General features: G+C 36.1%; 1 pseudogene; it reads right to left on the bottom strand.

The window, feature by feature from the left end:
• Nucleotides 1-1,710: 1,710 nt before the first annotated feature.
• Nucleotides 1,711-19,234, bottom strand: LOC122324909 (annotated as a pseudogene).
• Between the last annotated feature and the right edge of the window lie 3,602 nt (nt 19,235-22,836).

The raw sequence follows: 22,836 nt of genomic DNA, 5'->3' as shown, positions 1-22,836 counted from the left end.
TGTGCTTTGTACAGCTCTAGTGTCACAAGTCTGATAGAGGCGGGTGTGTCTCAAGGCACCGAGGCAGCTTACAGTTTAACTGACTGACCAAACAGGCTTAGAGGGTTAGTTAGAATTAGTGGAGATATTTCACATAAGCAAATGGGCATTGAGATCAAAGCAGATCAGATTTAAAGGAACAGTACATCAAAAAAAGTCTTTTAGAGTATGATCTTTTTTTTCCTAATGTTAAGGGGATAGTCCACCCAAAAATGTCACCTCACTCTCACAATTTCTTTTTTCCTTCTGAACACACAAAACATATTTTGAAGAATGTTAATTATTTTTTGAGCAAACTATTCCTTTAATGTCAATGACACCAAATGTCAGTGTGTCTTGTACAATAACTAATCATGAGAAGCCAAATTACAATATAAGCAAATAGTAACTTACATTTTTTTTTTTACACAATGCTATTACGAGGCTTCAGAAGACTAGGAATATAGTATATAAGTCATATCTAGGTACTTTTATGATACTTTGTTATATTTGAGCTTATATGTAAAATAGCAGTGTGACTATTTTGCTAAACATCTCCTATTTCATCAACCATGAAATTAAAACATGGTTTTAAATGAAACGAGGGTAAGTAAAGTTTTTGAGCAAACTACCCCTTTAAAGACCATTTAGTTCAGTGCATAAAAATCTATCAATTCACTTTCAGATCCTTAAAATCTGCTTGAGAAAATGCGCCAGCTCAAGATAACTGCTTGTCAAGGGTGGTTACAGAGGTAAAGAGTTCATTAAATGCCGATATAATAAAATAATATAACTAAATACATATTTAGATCCAAAGCCACTGCTCTTTAAATGAGCATGTGAACGCACAAAACGCTCAAAAAGAGAACTTCACATCACTTGAATAAAGCTGTTTTGCAGCATCGTTCATCGTTTTTTCTTCTTTGGAAATCCGACGGGAATTATATAAACGCTACTATAACCTAGTTAGTTTAGATATGTTAGGAATTAACATGTACAGTAGACTACTGACAAGGATACTAGCTCTGGGTCCATCAAGAACACTAAACATCAAGTCTTCTGACGTGACGGCTATACAATTTTAACAGTCTCTTGGTCAGGCTAGAAAGGACTCGCATTCATTGAAGATGCCGCCTTAACAAGAAGAGAATAACAATTACACCTACTTATAAAATTGATTTCACTTTTCTTGCTAGATTTTAAACAGTTGTGTACTTGGAATAACAACTGATACAAAGATTCAGAATAAGGTTCATGTTTTTCTGCATTAACTGACGTCTCGTCCTCCTAAAACACAGATCCATCTGATATACACTACTGTTCAAAAGTTTAAGATGGCAGGTAACAGAAGTAATCAGATTAGAGGAATAGATCACTTTTCAAAATAGATTAAAATCAAAACTAGTTTTCTTAAAATTTCACAGAATTTGTCTTTGAGAGCAAAATAGAAAAAAAAAAATCACTTATTGGTCTAAAACTTAAACAGTAGTGTAAACTGAGCGTGAAATATATCGAAAAGCATTTTAGGTCGTCCTAACCAGGAGAGATGTGACAAGTAACCGGCTAAAAACAAAACAGCTATGGAACGCTGACAAGGTGTCAACTAATCTGAAGATAATGATGTTTAATGTAACGCAATTACCTGGAAGCAGATGAAGTAATGAGATTTCGCTGTGGGAAAGGCTAGAAGCAAATTGTCACTGGATTCGACAAAATGTGCTGTTTTACAGTTAATATCATTCATCGCAAACATGTCTGGTTAGGACACAGCGTTACAGTCATGAAAGCTTAACACATGAAACTGAAATCGTGGAGTAAAAAAATGACTGTAAAAGCACACATAAAACAGACTGCACAATTTGTTCTTAAAAAAAAATCAAAAAAAACATACACAGGTCAAAAGAGTTGAAAAGGAGGGTCATTTTCAAATCCATTCTTGCATAAACCACACATTTCAAAGAAGTCTTTTTCTATAATAAAGGTTGTCCAGCCATTGGAAATTCAACTGCAACCTTAATTCAAACTATATGATTTCCCAAAATCCATCCCAATTCCAAATCAATCTTACTCTGGAACCTTTCTTTTGGAGGGCGGCACAAGATGAGCGGGCAGTTCGCTTGGAAGCTCGTGACCTTCCAGTTTGACCTTGATCAGGTGATTGGCCAAGGCAAACTCCTCATCATCGAGCATCCCATCTTTATCAATGTCAGCCAGCTTCCAGATCTTACCCAGCACAGTGTTTGGCAGCTTGGATTTCACCATCTCCTTCTTGGCATTGGCTCCAGTCACTTTGCCATTGACGGGCGAGAGTGTGTAGAAGATTTCGTCATACATAGGTTTGTCACGTGCCACCACCCATTCGACTTCATCGATGCCCTCGCCGGCTCCCTCGCCATATCCGTGTCCGAACGCCCATTCATGGTGCCCTCGGCGCCGCCCTTCACCCACCTGGTTGGGGCGCAGTGTCTCCTCCTGACGCACAAGGACCATAAGCTGGGCAATGTCGTGGGCCAGCATGTCATCCACGGTGTCCAACAGCTTCATCTTCAGAGGCTGGAACTTGTTCAGATCGTCGTGTGCTTGAAGCTGCTCCTATTCAGCGGGAAAGAAAGCAAGAAAAACACTCACAGTATGTAACAAAAGATCCTGTCAGCATCTGTTGATATTTCCAGGGTAAACCAGCACTGTTATCTTCAGATACTCTGTTCCAGACAGCCCGATTAATGCTTTGGCATCTTTTGGAAATGGTTTTATTGGCTGAAAAGATACATATAAACTAACTAGCCAAATTTAGCCTAAAATGAAAATTGCTCAATATTCAATTGTTTATGTATAAAAGCTGTATAAAAGTAATATAAACAGCACTTTGACGCAAGTGATTTTAAGCAGGTTTGGAGAGGTCCTCCCAAAGTTGACATTTATATAGCTATTTGTTGACTTTTAAAAACCTGGGACAAATTATGCTGATTTTGAATGTGAAAGACTGAAAGACTTAAAGACCCTTTAGAAGTCCCAGTGAAGCATTCTTGAATCAGTCTCTATGTTTGTTGGTTAAATTGACCTTACCTGCATTTTCTTAAGATTAGGGAAGTCTCCCGGGGAAATCTGGTGTTCCCTCTCAATGCGGCTGTAGATTTCGCCCAAGCTGTTAATCAGCTCCTTCTTTTTGTTCTCCTTTCCAAAGACTGAAGGCATTTCTTTTTCAAGGAGCTAATGATGTATGCATGGACCTGTTTGAGCACAAAACCAAAACTCCTTGTAAGTTTATAGAATAGACATCAGTATATTACAAGTACTAAGTGCATGTCTGGGTTGTTTTTAAATCACTAAAAAACCCCAATATGGTCACACTTTATATTAGGCTTTAACTATTATGTACTTGCATCAGAAAATAAGCACTTATAAGCACAATTATAAGTACTTATTGTGTTCATATTGTACTGTAAAACACTTTTGCTACTATTGAGGTGGGAGTATGGGAAAGGAAAGGGACAGGTTTGGTGGTATTGGTAGGTTTAAGGGTAGGCTAAGGTGTAAGGGATGGGTCAACAGCGTAATTATAAATTACAGAAATTAATCACAGATGTAATTACATATTACAAACACTGAATAAAAAAGATGGAGCTTTATACTAAAGTATTAAACACAAAAATGTATTCATTATGAAGCTGCATAGTAGCAAAAACACAAACTAAATAAATAGTCATCTGTGACAAAAAAAAAGGCCTGGCCCCTGCGTGGAAGGAAGGTGACAGTATAAATGATGACAGGAGAGGAAGCACATCTGTATGATCAGGGAGAAAACTTAAATGTTTTTTTTTTTAAGGTATCCAGCTGGATCTAGAGATTTAAATTGTATTTGACAAAAGACCAGTACTGACAGTACCCACCATTTCCTCTTTCAGAGAGGGTCTCTATGGCCCAGCCCATGTGTTTTGAGCAGAGCTTATACTAATGGGGATAATAAAGGATATCAGATGTAAATGAACCGACAGAGTGTTTCAGTTTCCTTTTAAATGACAGCTTTATGTTGGACTACCTAACCGTTCTTTTATATATCCAAGAGGTGGACTGCTGTTTAAAATCTCATCAAAGGACAGCAGCGGATATAAGACATGAAAATATATGGCTCAATTTAATGCATAAATACTGTATTAACAAATGCAATGTGCTAATGAATTTTTGCATTTAATAATATCAAAAAGACAAGAATGTGTTTTGGGGATACAGGCTTTAAATAGTCTTTCTGTGTTGCTCTGAAGAGAAAACGACACGGGTTTGGAACATGAGAACATTTCTGAGTGAACATCCTTTAGACTTGGTTTTATAATGAGTAATTAAAGCAAGGAAGACTGCAAGATAACCCAAGGGCATTCATAACTATGTCTTTATGGGGAATGACATTATGAGTCATGATCCCTTAGTATCTTTCAGCACATTTAACAATCCCCACTAATCACCTGACCTTAGAGTCAAAGTCAAGGGCTTTCTTTGCATTTTCTGGTCTAGTTTTTCAGATGTAGCTGATTACCTGCACAGCCAGTTACCAGTATCAATTGCATGAATTGCATGTTAAATAAAATGTTTATTTTGTTTTTTGATACAAATGATTAGAAGCAAATATCATGTGCTTAATGTGGAGTAAAAAAAAAAAACTCAATTTTAATATAGCTGGACATCCGAGTCATGTACAGAACCACATCAGCAGACTATACAGTTTGGTAAATGGCCTCATTACTTGGGCAAAGTCTGCAAGATCAGACAGACAAAGGCCTGTAAACACACAAAGTGCATGTTACTGCTATTACTTTTACACTAGAGCTATATGCTGGACCACATCAAAAACATGTTGGAACGACAACAGCATTCACAGCATGTCAACTGAATAAATGCAGAAACAGAGACCTTTTATTCTGGATCACACACACTAAATATTTTCCCTTGAACATCAACATATAAATCCCTAAGTGCTTGTTTTGTCGTGAACAACATTCGCTTTAGCCACATTTTGAGCAGTTTGTTAGCCGTTTCCTGCTTTAGGTTTCAGTAGTGGTTTTGGTTCAGAACTTTCCAAGATTTTAGAACCTAAAGGATTAGTTCACCCCAAAATGACCCCTTAGCCGTGGAAACGACCAACTATTGTTTGAAAAGAGAGCTGCATAAAAAAGATTCTTCAAATTTATTAGTTTGTGTTCTGAGGAAATAACAACATAATGTGACGAAAGACACTCATGGTCCAAACTCTCATACTTCCAGATCCAGAGTCTTAACTTATACTGTAGATATAACCTTAGTAATAGTATAGGTGGATCATTTGTTTGTTATGCTACACGTCAAATCTCATAGGCTAATGTAATAGAAGTTTACCTTAGCAAGACGAGCTCTCTTGATCAGATCGTTGAGCTTACGAAGGGCGCATTACGTGGCAGCGACTGGATATCCTTGAACAGGTCTTGCTCTTCTGCCTCAAACAGTTTGCGATTGTCTGGAATAAGCAATGGATGCGACCAAAAAGAGCCGATGTAGACACGAATCACCTCAGGTGTGTTTACGATCTTCCCCAGAGACCACATGAGGGCGCCATAAACGCGCATTAACTGCTGCGTTTCGATCTGGTCGGCCTTGTTGAGAACCACGCGGATCTTGTCCTCGTGGTTCTTAAGGGCCTTGATGACCTCTGAGAACTCGTCCGAGATGTCCAGCTTGTGAGCGTCGAAGAGCAGGATGATGCGGTCCACACGTTCGGCGAACCACTCCAACACGGCAGCGAAGTCATAGCCTGAAGGAGGGATTGGAAAAGAGATTGATATCCTGTCCAATATTTACAGTTCACAAAGCTTTCGCACCGGATGGATGCTCGCACGAGAGCGAAGAGGCAGCCAGCCAATCGGAACGGGCAAAATGATCTTGTCAGACCTGGTGCTCAACAGTACTGAAGCTGCTGACTCTCTTCCAAGCATCGTTAAAATGCTCAGGCCTGTTGCGGTTTTTATGATCTAATGTCTGCCAGTTAATGGCTTCTGCAGCTCAGCTTTACTCCCTCTCCAGGGATGCAGAGAGTCAAACAGCAAGTCCACCATTCAAAAGGATGATTCATTTTAAACCAATGCTATTTTAAGTAAATAAAGTTTAGTTAAATTATTGGAATTTGAATGCATGCAATGTCTTTATGTTTCAGAATGGTTGTTTTGAATCTGGCTCTTATTTTAAGGAGCTGCAGACTTTTGTGAAGGAGCGTAAAACTAGCTTTTACATTATCTGGGTGACTGCACATTCAACTTCCTAGCTGCTGAGATTTGGAAAGGGGTAGACCACTAACCCAGCCAAGAAAGCCAGAATTCTTCAAACGAAACTTAATGCAGCTGGGCAAATTAGTTTTGTAATGTATGATATGAGATATCCACATCCATTTGCGTTGCTGCTTTGCAACCAAGGAAGGAAAAAGGTTATGGCAATGGAATAGTGCTAAAATGAATCAAAAGCCACTACACTGTGTCCAAACCAGCCTCAATAGGAGATTGTTATTTTGCTGAATTTTTGCATTTAGCGAGGACAGACAAATCACTATCTCATAGCAACCGGTTAGGACACTGTGTGCATGTGACAAAAAAATCATAACCTTGCTAAAGAAGGTTCCCAGTGACAGAAAAAAAATCCTGAAAACATCAACTATCAGCACTACATTTGCTCTGCTCAGTGTTTTTAGCATTTCCTAAAACTACAATTATTAATCGAGTTTGGACACACCTGTTGGCAAAAGTGGTTTTTAAATAAACGTAATGTGTAATGCGTTGCAATTTTCCACCCTGGAACATTAAGTTGAAAGATATCTGAAATGAGGAAAGGTGATGATGGATCTGCTGTTGAGTCAAGCTATAATTTTTTTCTTATGCATATCATCTGTAACAGCTTCCAGTTTATCATCAGTTACGCCATAAGTGTGTAAGCATTTTTCCGATGACCTTGACTGAAAAGGAGTATATTTCCCAAGCTGGCAGTTCTGTTGGGAAGAATTAGTGTGTTAATATGTTAAATCAGTGACATGGAATATGGCAGATATGGCCATTTCTTCCACAGGAAGATCCCATGCCTACAGGAATGGGGTGGACCATCCCTTCCGATTTGGCAGTTTCACATGGGAAGGCTTTATTGTCATCTGCAACAGTATGGTTTGTCTTTTCAACAACTTACAGATCTCTATCCAGAATTGTCGTAACTTCAGACAGGGACTAGTCGACTCAATGAAGGTCTAAGAAAGACAACATCTACAGTAACAGACACATGAGACAGTGTCATTGAGAGCAGGACAATAACAGCGGTGAAACTGGGCTTGGTATTACAGCTGTGATTATATTGTTGCAGAGGGACAGATCTGAGGGTTAATATCGGGAGGCCCTGTGATTTCACAGCACGTCTGGAGTTGAGCGGTGCTGGAACTTCATTGGCGTAATAAGCTGTGGGTGTTAACAGTAGTTTGGCAGTATCTACAATACCTCCGTACGGACATTTACGCAGGCAGCTATAACCAAAGCCATCTTCTGTAGCAACTGTTCATGGAGAGAGAAAGATACAAAGATGTCAAATTACGATAACATAAAAAAAAAATGTATTAGAAATTATTCAGATTCTTCCTTGAATGACAGAAGTGAAAGTTTGAGTAGTTCATGGCACTAGAAACAAAAACAAACTGGTGTTAACTGATGAGAATACGAAATAGAAAATGCAAAAAAAGAAATAGTTTTGGTTGCAATATAAATACCATAATCATAAACTGACAATTGGTTAGCCAACTTTTTTCATAAAAATTTTCATTAAAAGATAAAACTAGATATTAGTGATTCACCTAAAACAACCAGTTCATGAGAATCATTTGTTTATGAATCATACTACATAAGTCGTGCAGAATGTTGTTGGTCATTTGGAGTCTTTATGTTGAGTTTTGCATACAAACGAATACAGATCTTAAAATATCTGTTTAAACCAATTGTGATGTAACTAAATGACACCAAGTTTGATGCCAAATAATGCAATCGGCAACAGGCTTTGCAAATGCTTGTCAAAAGCACCATCAGTTAAGTTAATTCTAATGTAAGACAGCTACAGCTACATATTGTTGTAATTTGAGCTGAACCTTTTTCCAATTAAACACAAACAGCAGCAGGTGTGTGGTTTTGAGCCAAGGCATTATTTAACAGAATGCAACAGCTACAACAAAACAGTAATGCCATTAAATGATCCTTAACCACAAACAGAGCGATTTAAGTGACCACTGCTTATCTACAAACCTACACCGGAGCCACGGTCATCTGTTACACAGCCAGCTCAACATATAATACAACAGAACCACTCCAGTGATTGGATTTGGCAGTCAGTATTTCCTGGAGGAAATGAGGTCTATTTCACAGCACCTGCCTGTGGTGGAGGTAGAAGAGAGCTGGGAATGAAAAAGACGCTTTTGGGAGCAGCACTGGCACTTGGTCAATGGGGCTTTACAGCTGCATGCTCAGAAACATGCCGTACTGCCAAACCCTTGATAACGGAGCACAACAGAGAGAATGGGATAATGAGACCTGCAGTATTACGGTGATGAAAAATTAAATGATGAAGCTAATGGCCATTCTCTACTAACGACTTTCTGTGAGATGCTGATGCTTTTCTTGTAATGGATGCATGAAAAAGTGCTGATGGTTGTCAGAACTGTATAGATGTTATTCAGTGGAGTGATCTGGGTGGGTCTCTCTGTGTCGGTGATGATCTAAACACTACATCTTCAGATCCATCAGGTTATGCAGTGATACTGCAGGTATCCAAGCCAAATTATGATTGTATATAAAATTCACTGTTAAGTCTGATACACAAAACCTGAAAATAACACTTAATTTTGTAGAATTGAAATCTGCTCTCAGATTCCTGTATGTCTTCTCTAACGCAATAAGAATTGTGCTCATGCAAGCCAATCAGATGGGACATTTTCAACCGGTTCTTGGTGTTTCTGTGTGCGATATGTGTCAAACAATGACCACGAATGATCTGTGGGTGTGCCGTCTGAGACTAAAGACAACAGCAGCATGTAATTACAAACACAGTCATATGCAACAGTCTACAGAAATAAATAATAATAAGACAAGCTGCCTGCAGCTATGAATATGAACAAGAAGGTTCCTCCCAATAATCTCATGCGACTGCTAGAGAAATACCACATACCTGCTTGACATAATAAAAGAACGGGAGACGCATGAAAGACACTTACTCATAACGTCCTGCTAAATACAACCCTCGCAACAACATGTAAATGAAACTTTTGGAGAGGAAAGTGGGAGGAGAAACAAAGCGGACGGCAGGGATGGGAATTTAACCAACCTGGTTCTGACTTAGATTTTTTGAAGATCAACATTAAATGAAAATGCAATGAAAACTAGAAAGGGATGTGGGCATATAACTTTCACATTCAATTCACTCAGCTAAAACTAGTTCTTTTGTAAATACAGTCATTATCGTCAGCTGGCATAGAACCAAATCTCATGAAAATTATTCCGTTCCAGTTTTTTTTTTTTTTTTTTTTTTTAATAAAATCAATCAGTTCTTGATTCCAAACCCTAAAAGAAAAACGAACGGTTAGAGAAAGTTAATGAAGAACTGTTGCAGCCGCACATGCTTAGATTCTGTGTTCAAACAAGAAGAAAAAATAAATAAAATCACCAACACTACAAGATTAGTGCTATGAAAAGCAGAATGCAGTTTGGTGTAAAGATACAATTGTCATGAAACTGCTTGCTCTTCTCACACGTGCTTATGTGTGAGAACACCACAAATGACTTTAAAAACTTGCAAACATTATATTCACTGCGATCAATAGCTTTTTAGAGCCAGAGCTAAGCAGCCATAGACCATAACACACTGTGTATTTCAATGTTTGAAAAGATCACCACTGCACGATGCATACCGTTTCACATACTGTTATATAACAATATTGTGTGCATCTATTTGACATACTTCCACTTAGTTTTCTACAGAGGCTCCTACACGACAACTAATTTCACTGCCAAATTAAAGCACTTACCTTTAAAGCTACACTAACCGCTTTCAGCGCAAAAGAGAGCTGCTAAATATTTGCCTCTGAAATCACATCTGAAATGACCTTGGAGAAGCCGGCTCTTGGCTCTGGCCTCAGAAACATGAGTGTGTATAATCCTCGGGCTGTATCAGTTCAGTGGGTGAGGCTGAACGCAGCGGGAGGAGAGCGAACGGGTAAAATGAAAAGTGCTGATGCCAGGAAGCCCAGCAGTAAAGCTGTGGGCCGCTCGGCTAAAGTGGACTTTTCTGAATGAGCAATGAAGTAACCATGTGCTAAACAAGCTTACTGTTACGAGGGCATAAAAGAGACACTGTATAGTAATTTTTACATCACTGAAAGGATGCCACAAGATTTATGTATAAAAATCTACAATGCTCGATCATGCATGAAATGTAATAGCGGGTCGAAAAATTATATATAAACTAAGCCTTAGAGTCGAAAATGTACTTGAACCAAGTAAGTTTCAAAATATCCATCAAACCTGGTATCCATTATAGTAAGTTGCAAAGAGTGATAATAAGCTCACATTCACCATTCTTTGATACAATGCAGTAGAAAAATGTATTTAAACTCATATGTTTTATGTACCATTTTCTCATTATAAGATCTGAATGATGTGTCCTTACAGTTTACAAGTCAAAACAACATCCTTCATCTCGATAAAGCCTCGTCTCTCGTCATATTCAACACAGACTTTCAACACATCACAATTAAAAACAGATTGAAACTGCAGTTACACAATGGACCAATACATAGTGTTGCTTTTCATGAAAAAAATCATGACATCATAAAAAAAAAAAAAAAAAAATTAAAATGCTTTTCCCCCCAATGTAGCGATCAAGTAAACTCAGTGGTTGTTAGTTTCCTAAAGAAAATAGTTTTCAGTTGATGCCACAGGGAACTAGAACTAGTATTCAAATTTGAAATCTGAGATCACATGATCACATGTACTTTGAAAACAGTGAAAGCAAACAAACCAAATTATACTAAAATGTGAAATGAATAACTATAAAACTACAATCTTTGATGTTTGATTATTTCCTGCAAAATATTACAAATCAAATGCAAGACCGAAACTGTAAAATACTTGTACATTAAAATAAAGTTTTGGCAAGTCTTAATTAAGGGTTCTACAAAAATACTGTAAAACGGTAAACATTCACGGAGCAGAAAATCAGCATATCAGAATGATTTTTGAAAAATTACGTGACACTGGAATAACAGCTGCTGAAAATTCAGCTTTGCCATCAGAATAAATTAAAAAAGGTACAATAACATACTACTATATTACTGTAATTTTTGACCAAATCAGCCTTGACGGCAATAAGAAGACTTCTTTTATAAATCTTACCAGCCCTACATTTTGAAAGGTAGTTTATATATTTGTAAACAGCTCCTCATTCAGATGATATTTTTCTTCTGTGCACATGCATGCTGATGCATTTTGGCAGGTCTGTTACCTCTGCTGATCCTTTGTTTCTCTCCGCTCAGGATTCCTGGAGTGTCAATCACACTGATGCTCTCAGAACAGGGTTGGGCAGCTGGGCACACACAAAACCTGAGGGCCAACCAAAACAAATCAGAGTCACGCTCAAGGACACTGCAGACGTCTTGCAAAGCACACGGCTGGCACACTAAAACTGAAACTGCTCTTTCTAGAATTAAAAATGTAAATGTACCACAATTCAAGCTCTGATTTCACACAGCAAAAAAAGGTTAAAATATCCCAAACTTTCAAGTCGTAGTGATTTGGCGTAAAGGTATAGAGTAGAATGCCATAAATCATTATTATGTTTCCATCTACGGCTGTACTTTAACCAAGTTGGACATAGTAAAACATAAAAACCAAGACAGGCTTCACTGCAATTTTGCAGTCTGAGAAAAAAAAAGTCTGCTCTGAAATACTTTATAAGCAAGCCAAAACTAGTATGCAATTTGTGGCTTAATGTGTGAACTAGGCCCAGAAAAAGTGTGTCATGTTTTGGAGTGAATCACAAGGACCTCAGGCTAGGGAAACATTATCCTAAAATTTTCCTAACATTATTTATTCTCGTTTTGACGGTCCCCTTCTACAACACGTTAGACACAAACAACTTTAGAAGAACACATTCTAGCACGTACATTTATTGAACATCTGGCACCAGACCACACTTTAGTACAATATATGTAGTGGGTTAGTCTGGATATGAAAGTTAAGCAGAAGAGTTTTAAATACTAGTGGTCGATCTACATGGGTATTTTTTAAAGGTCGATGCCAAAATATCTTGAAAACAGGGTGGCGATAGCCAATATTAGGCCGATATAACTATTTGTCCTACTTAATAAATTTTAAAGAAATTGGAAATAATTTGAAAATGGATTAAAATATAAATGTGCAATACAAACACAAGACAAAGTATTTTTCAAAAATAAATAAAAAAATTTAAGTGAGCAAATACTGTAACCAACAGGGCAGTTTTGGGAATTATATTTTTCAAATAAAGCCAAAGTAACTCATATTACATACAGCACACTGTGAAAATAACATGAATATGACAGTGGGTTCACTGTCAGCATTAAATTCCATATATATATATATATATATATATATATATATATATATATATATATATATATATATATATATCTATGTTTAATTCACACAGAGAGATCGACACGCAGAGAACACACGCACTTCGCAAGATCTCAACTAGATTTGCAAGTTTTGTGAATTTAAATGTTCATTAGTCATTCAAAGATTTGCTGTGTAATTCTGTGTACAAGTTTACACCATGTGCACTGAGCTGCTGCTATTTGTGAATTCATAAATGATATACATCTCTAAAAATAAATCTGAAAACCAGGCAGTTGTCTCATGCATTTCAAATAACATTAACCCCTCAGCCAAACAGGGTGCATGACAAGTATCATCTCATGAGCATGTTTACTATCACCATGCACCAACAAAAATAAACTTTAAACTTATGTTTAAGGGTTAGTTCATCCCAAATTTTCTGTATTTATTCACTATTTGGTCTCCATTTACATTCATATGGACTTTTTTCTGAAGAAAGTTAGGTTTGGAACAGTAACTGATGACAGTACTTCCATTTTCCTCTAAAGTGCGTGTTGCTGCTCTTTCTGACAGAATTACGTAAATATTCAAAAATATGCAGAAGAATATTGCAAAAGTCAAAGAGACAATTTTCTCAAGAGTTTTGCTGATTTGCACAACAAGCAGCGCGGTCTGCCAAACCATCAGACTACGAAGTGCAGCAAAGACCACCTGCAAAACTAATCACATGCACGAGATTGCATCACTTTTATAAAGCGCTGTCACGCTACTATGCACACTTTTACAGCTGTATAATTTTCAGATTGTAAATGACAGCCTGATTTAAAATATGCTGGTGAGCGGGATGGTTTCATGTCTTCTTATCTGTCTGTCGCTCGATCACGTGAAGGGAGGTCAGTGGATCAGACAGCATGAGGAAACTCAATCAAGAGAAGGAATGTTGTCTAGAACCAGCCCCCCTCTGTGACATCATCATGAGACAGGAAGACCATGTTAAACATGCAAAGCTCTGCCCAGATTAAAGCTCACCCCAAAGTGTAGATGAATTATGTCAAGTTTAATAAACACGAGTACTAAAATAGAATACAATGTTTTATTATTGTTTTAATCCCACCTGTTAAGGAAGGCATTGCCAAAGGCGTTGAGTTTCCGAAGGGTTTTGGGATCCACTACCAGTGCGTTTCCTGGTATCTGTCCATCCATGCCGTGCATCACTGCAATGAAGGAGTCAGTTGTGGGTTCTGGACCGATCCGCATACCGGGGAAGTCTTGCTCCAGAAGATATCTATTAAAAACGAAACAAAAAAAGACATAAATTCAGATGCCTTTAAACACTTCCTATAGCCATTATCATGTGTAAAATATGATAATTTTGTTGATGATTTGAGAAAGTTTGGTTATTTACATTTTTTCAGATAAAAAAAAAAAAAAATATATATATATACTTTCCAAGAACACATGTAATAAAAGTTAATAATCAGCGCCTTTTCTAATGTAATTAACTGTTTTTTTTTAATTAAATCTTAAATAATGTCTTAACCCTTATATATCAGAATTTTTAGAATTCAAATTTCTACAAAATTATCATTCACACTGTCAAATAATCCTGACAAATATGTATCAACGTTTACACACACAAATTTTTTTCAACAGTGCAGTGATAATAAAAATAACAGGTGTGCAATTAGTATGTTTTTCTGTGTTATCTATATAAAGATTATTGTTTGTTTTTATGTTTCTTATTTATTTTTATTATTATTCTTTATATATATATATATATATATATATATATATATATATATATATATATATATTATATATATATATATATATATATATATATATATTTTTTTTTACATTTTATTGACAGTCCACATATTTTACCATTTAATTACCCCAATAGGTTAATGCTAAAGAAAATAACAAAGAATCAGGGAACATCTGCATGTAATGAAAGGAGGGTTTTAGTCCAAATATAGAGCTCCTCAAAGAAGGTACTGATAAAATTTCATACTGGCCAAAATGTTTAGTACAGTAGTGGTTTAATTGCCGTCTTATTAAATTTTATGAGTTATGACTATATTTGAACACGTCTTTCCTCCTTTGCCTGCCTCTTAATATAAGTCATAAATCTCCCGAAGGAGAAGTTCAGGTGCATGACTGATGACTGTGAAGATGGCAGACTGAAAACAGGTAATTAAATCATTGCTGTTTAGTTTTTCATTCTTGAAGTTGAGGGAGTCCTGAACACTGTGTGAATCACAATCTAATCACATTTATTATTCAGATGATGTTTGTTGGTTTACACAATCTATACTATCAAATTGATTGTTTATTTTCAGTTTATTTTTAAGTATTTAAGTGTAATTTATAAGGTTTGCCTTGAAAATATGAGAAGAAGGTTAATGCTATTATCCTCTCGCCTCCAGGGCACATATATATATATATATATATATATATATATATATATATATATATATATATATATATATATATATATATATATATAAATTTTACATATTTCAAGCTTATTTTGTGTATAAAACTACAATTCACCCTAAAATTGTGATGGTGTATGTTTATTCTCTGGCTTATAAGCACTCATACTATTTGCTGCTGAAATAAATAAATTAAAAATGCTTTAAAAGTGGGATGTATTTTGGTTCTCAGTAAGCATCTAGTACAGGAATTTGATGCTTTAACAATGCAATTTGGTAATAACTGATTGGTTACCATTCACATTAACTAAAAGCATCATTTAGAATCATACTGGCTCATCTACACGGTACAACTAATGGTTCGATTTAATGTGCTATTATGATTCTTATTTTTAAGAATATGTGCTACATACTGCCAAAAGAGGTTCCCCTATAATAACAAGCCAAAGAGCAACTCTAATAAAGTGCTATATGACACCTCTTATGGTTCTATATAGCACCAAAAGTGGTTCCCCTATGACTACGAACCATGTTCCCATGATTCAGGGGATTTCTGCTGCTGTTGAAAGGAACACTGTTAAGATCACACTCTAACGGAGAACGTGAGTTTACTAAGATAATGTTTACTCTTCTCTGCACAGAGCCATTCAAACAGACCCTGCTGCGGACACGTGACGGCGCTGAGACTGTTTGGCATACTGTGCAGGTCAGAATGACAGTCTAAGCAACTACAGGACACTTAACTTCAGCTGAGAACTTAGCTGCAGTTTATGTCAGTAACACAAGTGTAACACAAACTGTAAGCAGGACACTGGTGTCATTTAGGATAGGATGTTTTGCCATGACCAACAGAGAGGACGTTACCTATTGCTTTTCTGTAACACATTCTTACAGTCATTCCAGTGAATTCATGCATTAAACAACATTAAAACAGATCTTTCCATCTCACAATATTTACTACCATTCAAACATTCATATTTTTATTCAAAAAGGATGCATCAAACTCACCAGGAGTGACATTAAACACTTATGAAGTACAAAAAGATTTTTATTTTCAAATGCTAACTTTTACTAATAATAAAAGACGAAATCATGATTTCCAAAAATACTGAGCAACTGTTTTTAGCACAAATAATACTCAGAATTTATGAAGGCTCACGTGACACTGGAGCCTGGAATAATGTCTGATTACAAAACAGTGATGGATGTAAGGATGAAACACCTAGAATGATTGCTCCCACATCTTACTCTGTTGTGAGTCCATTTTATTTTACATTAACATAATTGCTGGACATGACTGTCTTAGGCTCTATTATGCAACCATACTGAAAACATTCAACGTTAAGCATTAAACTTCCCCTAACATTACAGTGAAGTGTTGCCCGGCTTTCTCACATTCATGAAGCATGCACAGAAAGTTGAGCTTATTTACTTTCATAGTTATGTGTTCAGTCAGCAGAACGGCCGCTGCGTCCACTGAGGCTCTCACGACCCTGATGAATAATGCACAGGAGGAAAGAGCCAGAGTGAAAATGAGGAGGCACATTTGTTGTTGCCAATGCAGGACAATGCCTCACTCTCACATCAGCTAGGTCATTTAAATAATATGAAATAAAGTGATTAAATTAACTACAGCCAAATGACATGCTGTTTATTGATGGTCGGTAAAAAATTAGGAAATACTACCGTTTAGAAGTTTGGGTATAGTGATAGTTATGCTGCATTTATTTGATCAAAAACACAGTAAAAACTGCAGCATTGTGAAAGTTTATTACAATTTGCATTAACTGCTAAAATTTATTCCTGTGATTACAAATCTAAATTTTCTTACTTTAAAAGTCCTTACTCCAGTCACATGATGTTTTGATGCCCCCCCAAAAATTATAATTTTTTATTAATTGTGCCGCTTACTACTGATTAATTTAGATTATTTGATTAATAGAAAGTTTATAAATAATATATATATATATATAAAATATATATTTTTTGCAATGCAAAAATATTTACCAAAATTTTTAATACACTTAATGGATTCTTGTTTAATAACAGTATTTATTTTTTATTTAAAAACTTTAATTAACCCCAATATTTTGAACAAGTAGTATAGATTATGGTTAGAAAAAAGGCTCAAATTAAATGCTTGCTAAACGAAATTTTTAAAATAAATAAAACATGACAATGAAATCAGAATCATGTAAACCTACAAATAAAAATGCTACTATCACGCTTAGTAATTAATAACTTTTCTAAATGTATTAAACTTTTCAGAATAATTCGGGGTTGTTGCAAAGACCACAAAAATCCTTTCTTCTAAAAAAGCATATCTGGTATGTCTCCATCCACATTTCTATCTCTTAACTTTTCTACATTCTGGAACTAATTAGTAACAGGTTACTATGGCAGTGCTGAAGTCATCGCAAGTGTCTCTCGTTGCCTGGTGATCTTTAGTAGTTTGTTGCCTTTCATCGGACCAAAGTAGACCCATAAGCCTTAAATCACCCAGCAGACAAGCATCATACAACAGCAGCGACGTTGTGTCATACAGATACATCTTAGAGCTGGAGCCAGGTCTGATCTGTTTACAAGGTAACCGTCTCCGTCTAAGCTAAAATTATAGCGCTAGGCTAAGAACCTTGTTTAGCACGTAACATCGAGATATGTATTCAGTGAACACACTAATTAGGTTTTCAGATAAACACATTAATGATATCTGTAGCGCAAAAGTCATTCAGTATTTTGATTTAAACCTCTCCTCTCAATTTCTTTTGTAATCTATACACATGCTTCTCAAAAAGATGAGTTTGTAAAGCATTTGTAAAGTTACACATGTGCTCTCAACACAGATAAGTCATCCTGGTAAACTGACACGGAGCAATTAACAATCCTATAGGAGTGAGAGAAATATCATGGGAACTTGCAGAACTAGTTTGGATGTAACAAATGTGATTTTTTTTATTACAATATACAAAATATTGATGAGGTTGTGTTTGAGACTGTAATTAATAATGAATGAGGCAATATTTTTACTGACACTGTGTTCTTGAGAGCTTCTCTCAGTTTAGAAAAATAAAAAAAGTGTCGCCAAAATTAGATGTGTGATAAAACACTATATGTATCCTGTTAAGTATAATTATAATATATTATAAAATGAATGGCCTTATCATTATTGCATCAAATACTATATAAACAACTATTATTTACTGTGCATTAAAATAATCAGAAGTGTCATTATAATGCATCATAAAACGCTTGTGCATGTGTGACTCATTCATAAAAAATATTATAAAGTGCTAGATTTTAAAGTTCCCCGGCTGACGCCTTTATAGGGTTCAGGAGAACAGCAAGTGTTTCACAGGAGCCAAAACTAACGTCTTACCTTATGAAGCTGGTTTTGCCTGTGGAATACTGTCCCACCAGGAGAACCATGGGCTTATTGTCAAAATCTGCATCCTCCAAAGCGGGTGAGTGAAACTCGTGGAATTTGTAGTGCTCCTCCAGCGGAAGCAGTTTGGTTTTGTAAAGCTTCTTGAGTCCTTCACTGACAGTCTGGAAGACCTCTGGATCTTTCTTTCTCCTGTCATCGGTACCCAACCAGCTGAACATGATGCCGCTCGAGTACAGGCAACCTTAGACGATATATATCTACAGTTTTGGAGAATTATTTCACAGTACGCACAAATGCGTCGAAGACCTACTCTAGTGTATTCAAATGAATGGATTTGTACTGACGTCGATGGATTTTAAGAGTCCATTGAAAGTGTCCCCTTGTCTGTAGGCCACTCACGACACGGAACGCGCAAAAGACTAGACCATAATTACAAAAATTTGATGCATTACATAATATTCTGCTTATATGTTACGGTCGAAAACATGGCCATACAGGCAGCCTTTCATTCAGGCTTTGTTGGAATAAAAGCGCGCGTCGCTAGAGGCTACAACGTATCGCTCGGCGCACGCAAGAGATACAATTGCTATTACGAAAGAGAAAAGAAAACGAGCGCCGAATCCTCCAGCAGAGCTGATTCACTCACGGTGACAGGCGTCCACGGGCTTCCCACTGCAGCAGATTTAAATGCCAGTGCGCTGGAGAAACCCGACACTGGAGGAAATGTCCCACTGGTAAAGCCCCACCCAGAACACAAGAGCTCCAGACAGGGAGGCAGCGCCGTTGTAGCGGTTGATGGAGACGGTTGGTACTGCTGATGCTGCTGCTTTCCTCCAGAGATTGGTGAGCAAAAACATACTTCAGGAATGTCATTTTTTAATATAATATAATATTGCCCCAGCACCACAGCCAAATGAGATTTAGAAAATGTAATGTAATATATTACAATAAATGAGAATTAAATACCAAAAAATGCATTACTGTATATATATATATATATATATATATATATATATATATATATATATATATATATATATATATATATATATATATATATATATTTAATTAAAAAAATAAATAAATATATATAATTTTTTTTAAAGCATTGATATAGGATATGTTTGCATATTACACCGGGAAGTGTAGTATGTGAAATATCCACCTAGTGGTAATCCTTTGTAGAACAATAAAGTAAAAAAAAGATTTTTTTATTCTATACATATTACTATAGGTTTTGTCTAGTCTACATACAGATACCGTATATAACGGTTCAGTTTAGTGTTGGTTGTAAGAACAGAATAAATAAAAGCATGGCAGAACAAATTAAATATGCTAAATATGCTTATATATGATAAGTGTGAAGGCAATATTTGGCATTTTTGGTCGCTATAAAAACATAAATGTATTAAATCAACAGAAATAAAAGCAAAACATTCTAATATCAAATCATGTTTCACTGCCAGTATGCAAATATGATCTGAATATGAGTGCAGCAGAACCTACCACTAGATGGTGCAATAAGATAATAAATCACTAACCCAAGAAGCCCTATAAAAGATTACTGCTATTAATAGTTTCTTTTTAGTTTTACTTACTTTTGAGTGTTCATTCCTAAATATTTATACAAACATAAACACTGTACAATGGTGTACAACAACATTTGTGAACACCCATTGTCTTAATAAAGTTTAAATAAAGTTTTGCCTGTCTTAAAGCTGGGAATAAATGTAAACGGGAGCAAAGATATGTTATTATCGGTCAAACCTCACATACTGTTAAAACAAAGTTTTAGTAGGTGCGAATGGACAGAGTGGAAACTGCGACTATACGCTAGATGACCAGCGGATGTCTCTCTCACTCACACAATAGAATTGGAATGACATTTTTCGCTTCAAAGTTTTAAGTCCTAGGATTACTGGAGAAACAAATGAAAACAAACTCTTGCTGTAATTAAATCACATTATTATTCCATGCTCTGTGAGTTAAAGGACTGAGCCAGATAATAGATGTAATATTCTGTGAAGCAGTTTCGCAATGTAATGGAGAGCGGAAGCAAATTCCTCTTCTTTGTGTTTTTGATGAAAGGAACACGGAAGCAAACAACCATGACACGTTTTCCAAGACGAGGAGGCTGAATTTTTATAATTGAAAGAAGAAGATAATTGAAACTGGGCTATTTAATATTCAGGACCTCTATTATATCCCACTGTTGTACTTGTTAGCGCCTGATGAAGCACAACAGATACGCACTTCTGCTAAGCTCTGTTTCATGTGCGTGAAGGCCCGAGGCTGTTCGTATTGCACTCCGAATGTTTATTATGAGAGCAAACTGTTGTACAGCAGTACTGTGACACAACAGCAGGTCGTCTAATGGACAATCAAAGTAAAATAAGCAACTTGTTACACATGATAAGATGACCTATGCCCTCATAGCACTGTGCAAATATAACAGAAAAGACCGTTAAAGGGATAGTTCACCAAAAACTAAAATTCTGTATTTATCTACTTATTTTTTCTGCTGAACAGTTTTGGTTACTATTAATTACCACTGTATGGCCCAAAAACACGTTTTTTACAGTATATTTTCTTTTGTGTCTCCCAAGCAGGAAAATAAATCACACAGTTCTGAAATGAAATTAGATTGAGCTGATTTATTTCCAGGTGAACTATACCTCAAAAAACACCCTCAGTGCTTTCTTTTCTTTGTTTTCCTAAGGTAGTTTTCAATTTTTTTATTCGAAATCAATCAGTTTACTTGTCTACAATGTACCAATAGGCCTACTGTCTTTAAACCTCTGCTACGAACCAAACGATCGACTTAATTATACAAAATGTTCATCCTATAAATAAATACATAAATAATAATAAATATTAAGTGTTGAAATAGTGTTACAAAATATCTGAAAATAGAATGCTGCTGCTGACCAACCGACCAGAATCATGTATCGTAGTACTCATTTTATTTCGGGGGTAAGCTATTTCTTTTCAATGCAGCCATAAACCTTTCTTAACTGAAACCGCAGGAAACATTTGAGTACATTTTGACAGAACAATGAAAGGAAGAGAGAGAGAGAGAGAGAGAGAGAGAGGATACCTGGGGAGTGCGATGCTCCATCTGTCTTATCATATTTAAGGACTAAATCTCTGGGGCAGCTTGCGCAGACTTGATTTATAATGTGTCATACATCCTGACGAGTTCGCCAGGCATAGCATCTATGAGCAGCAGTGTGCGTTTGTGTGATTCTGTCACTTCGGTGCAGCCCATGAGGCCATGCAAACCTGCCGCTTGTTTGTGCCATTTCACTCCTGAATTATCTGGGCAGATCTCTATATAGCGATACCACAAATAGAGGTTACTTAAAGGAATCTGTCATCCTTCATTTATCTTGTGATTTTGTCATACATTCGATTTTTTACAGTTCATGGCTGTGTAGCATTACATACAGACCTAATGTATTGACAGGAAAAAGCATAATTTTCTCTCTTACTCACTCCTCTTGAGCTGTGATGTGGGCTGGTGGCTCATTCTTAGCATTTAACAGATTGAGTGGCTCCACAAGGATCCAATTATACACACATATTAAGCCATACAGTGGAGTGTTTAATAGCATAAATGCCAAGGCATATTTTTCAATCCTGTTAAAATTATGACCATGTCAGGTGTTGGGTTTATTGCAGCTAGCTCTGGAAAACCCAGTCTCAAGAAATACAACAAATTAGATCGCTTTACGGTAATATCTAAGTTGCTTCTAGACAGCGTTGCTTAAAAGGAATAGTTCACCCAGTTCTGAGAATCTGTGTAAAATGTACTCAGTCATCCAAGATGTAGATTAATTTGTATGTTTAGAATACATTGGGAGAAATTTAACATTACATCACCAATAGTTTTTGTGCAGCGAATGGGTGCCGTCAGATTCCAAACAAGTACTTAAAAATAAATAATTCACAAGTAATCGCCAGAAATTATTCATGTTTTGGTAAAATTTCCTTGGGAGTAACTAGGAACACCCCAATCATTTCAGATGTGATCTCATCAACTATTATATTAAATTATGCATTGAAAAATCAGCTAGTTCCATACAGTATGAACTCAGATCATTTGGATTAGGAATAATTTAATGTTTGAGTTATGTCATCCACATTTATTTTATAGCTACTTAATGCACAACGTTTCAACAATTTTCCCATTTTTATTTCTCCTAATATAATTTTGAAAGAAATGTTACACACAATATAAACAGAGCTCAAGATGAACAAAAAATATGATGTCAGTCCCACAATACGTTATATATTTTTTAGTATCCTGTTTCCTAGAAATAAATGATGGAATTATGTGGAATTTAAATAAAACAACTTTCGAGCA

The sequence above is a fragment of the Puntigrus tetrazona genome, chromosome 20, assembly GCF_018831695.1.
Source record: "Puntigrus tetrazona isolate hp1 chromosome 20, ASM1883169v1, whole genome shotgun sequence".
NCBI lineage: Eukaryota > Metazoa > Chordata > Actinopteri > Cypriniformes > Cyprinidae > Puntigrus > Puntigrus tetrazona.
Note: the sequence above shows the minus strand (reverse complement) of the source record. Positions and strands in the feature narration are given on the sequence as shown.